The sequence below is a fragment of the Hipposideros armiger genome, unplaced genomic scaffold, assembly GCF_001890085.2.
Source record: "Hipposideros armiger isolate ML-2016 unplaced genomic scaffold, ASM189008v1 scaffold_2409, whole genome shotgun sequence".
In the NCBI taxonomy this organism is placed as follows: domain Eukaryota; kingdom Metazoa; phylum Chordata; class Mammalia; order Chiroptera; family Hipposideridae; genus Hipposideros; species Hipposideros armiger.
Window position 1 is genome coordinate 15,417 of NW_017733742.1, and position 2,947 is coordinate 18,363.

At 46.0% G+C, this 2,947-nt stretch overlaps 1 long non-coding RNA gene across 1 annotated transcript; it reads right to left on the minus strand.

Moving 5' to 3' along the window:
- Nucleotides 1–2,202: 2,202 nt before the first annotated feature.
- Nucleotides 2,203–2,916, minus strand: LOC109378664 (uncharacterized). Its single transcript, XR_002123035.1, has 2 exons — nucleotides 2,592–2,916; nucleotides 2,203–2,469 (listed from the first exon to the last, which is right to left on the minus strand). It is a non-coding gene; the product is annotated as an uncharacterized LOC109378664 (long non-coding RNA).
- Nucleotides 2,917–2,947: the final 31 nt, after the last annotated feature.

Sequence of the window (2,947 nt, forward strand, 5' to 3'; positions counted from 1 at the left end):
CTTAAACTTGAGATCTCAGTGAAAACACACATCTGGGCACATTTGAGGGGCTCTTAATAGCAGCGCATATGCACATCATGACAGGACTAGAGAATGAAATATGACAATATTGAAATTACCAAAACTGTAGAGAACAGTTCACAGATCTGCATGCCCCTATCACCCCACAACCACCATCATCAATAGGGCTCCTCTTGTTTAATTTCCACCCTCTGTATCCCTGATCCTACTCCCTCAGTTACTGTGGATACACATCCACCTGCCATATCCCTTCAGCAGTATCTGCTTTAGCGTGAATGTGCATTTAATGGCCCCAAACTCTTGCACATAAGAGCATGGATTTTAATTATTCTCACTTAAATGCATGTGCGTTGTAATCACTGGAATTGTTAATCAATTATTGTACCAATTGAAGGAATGAAGAAGGAACAAGACATCCTATGTGTGGAGCCGTGAGGTTTGTGGATGATATATGAGTAGAAGGAAGTCCAGACCAGCACACCCATCTTCAGACAATTATTCAATGGCTTCCATCACTCACGTCCCCAGTGCAGAATCCTGTCTTCTTCACACAGAGATTTCCAACCTGTCATTCTTCCTTCATGAGTTTTCCCACCAGGGTCCTCTATGGGACAGTCGGTTGAGGAGTTCAGTATTAAATTTCATTGATCACATGATGGATTGTGAGCTCTGTATTTAGTGTCCTGTGACACCTGATGATCATACAGACTCCAAGTTACGTGTAATGTGAGAAGACCTTCAAACAACTACCTTGCACTACGCAGTTCATTTGCTCATGGAGGTAGTCTTCTGTCCTCAGAATTCACTTCACATGCACCTCCTGCTCTTGTCTGTTCTCTTGGACCCATACAGAAACACAGACTCCAAGACTACAGACCTTTTCATGTGTTTGTCCATCTCTGTATCCCATGCTTGTAAAACCGTCCCTCAGAGAATAAACGAAGATACACCTGATACACACTCATATGCATTGCAGAAAATTCCAAAATTGTAACTGCCCACATAGTCTGGTTTTAAAATGTATCCCGCCCTCTGGCTGATGAGAGAGTCAATGTAATTGGGCCCTAGGCACTCTGATGTCATGTAAGTCCGTGTAACTGTTTTGTCTAACAGATGGGAACACAGAAGCACAGAGAGAGACCACGCATCTAGTCTCCATCCACCTGAATGGCATAAACAGGACTCAAGCCAAAGCCCCCCAATAGCTGAGAACATGTCCTTTAAACCCAGTGGTTATAATATTGGGGTGATGTGTCCCACACCACCCCCCCACACAGGGAATAATTAGAAAAGTCTGGAGGTGTTTCTCTGTATCCTGATTTAAAGAGAAGGCTCAAATGCCATGTGATGTGTAGACTGAAGAGGATGTTTCCAAATGTCCCAAAGGTACAGAACAGCCCCCTCCCCAAGCAATGTCCCCAGTCCCATTGTCAGCAGTTTTGAAGCTCAGAACACTTGTTCTGAAATATATCACCTCCATGATGTGATTGTGAAGGAAATAGGACATCATCCATAAAGACTTGGGCTGTGGAGGGGAGGATTTGGAAAGACAATAGAGGGACTCCTAAACCTACAATCTCAACACAAATGTTCCAGCAGGAGACAGGAAAGAGCATGCTCCCTGGTGGGGTCAGGCTGAGGGCAGACCCAGGACAGGGAAGCTCTGGGGANGGTATTTCTATTCTTAATTTTTTGAGGAACCTCCACACTGTCTTCCATAGCAGCTGCACCAATCTCCATTCCTACCAAGAGTGTATGAGGGTCCCTTTTTCCATTGTGGACTTTCTTGATGTCACACCAACTACAGAGAACAGTGCAATGCACACCCTGTACTCACCATCCAATCTCAGCTGTTGTCAATATACAATAGTTCCAAAATTCTTGTAGATTAAAGAAATGGATTACAACTGCTCTCATATAAACTGATTTGTGTTTTGATTTCCCTAATGATTAGCTAAAGGTATAGTTCCTATTGAAAAAGTGAATGGAGCATAAAGTATGCCAGTTTTGCAGCTGCAAGGTTCATGGAATGACACATTTGTTTAGAATGAAGCCGAGACCAGCACATGCATCCTCAGATAATTATGTCTCAGCATCCTTCATGCACTTTCCCCAGTGCAGGATCATCTCTTCTGTGGATACAGAGCTCATAAACCCATCACACTTTCTTCATGTTTTTTCCCTCCATGGTCCTTAGTGGGATTTGAGGTTTAGGTGTTAAATATTGTTTCACTGATCACATGGTGGATTTTTGAGATATGTATTTAAAATCTTATTAACAATAATCTCACAGGCTCTTAGTTAAGCTCCCTGGCTTCTGCTGGTACCAGTACATCCTGTAGCCACCAACACTGAAGCCACTGCTCAGGGTGCAGGTGAGTCTGGCTGATGCTCCCAGAGATGCAGAGAGGGAGGGTGGCTGAGTTAGCACAGGCTGGGAGAGGGAACCTGCAAAAACACAGACCCTCATGGGTGATGGAGCAGACACTACAGAGAAGATCATGGGGATCTGAGTCGGAGGGGATGACCCTGGTTGGAAAACTGATCCTGGCCCCCAGCCCTGTCCTTACCTGTGCAGTGAAAGAGGAACATGAGGAGGACAGAGATCCAGGCCATGTGCACACAGCCCTGACCCACAGTGGGGCTGGGCTGCCCCAGGCCCCCTTTTCTTCTTCACCCTCTGCCAGAGGAGGGGCTGTTCATGTAAATCTGTGTCCATCCAGTGACTGCTCAGCCCCTCCCTACACCCTGGTGCTAGAGTTCACCTCACACCTCAGGCTGCGGATGATGGAGGCTGCTTTCCTTCTTTTTAGAGCCCTTGGAGGAAGCACCTGCTGAGACCACACAAAGGTCCCTGCTCAGGGGACTCTGCCAGGCATGAGAAGACACAGCTGCTGATCCCCCATCAGTGAGCACAGGGCCCAGC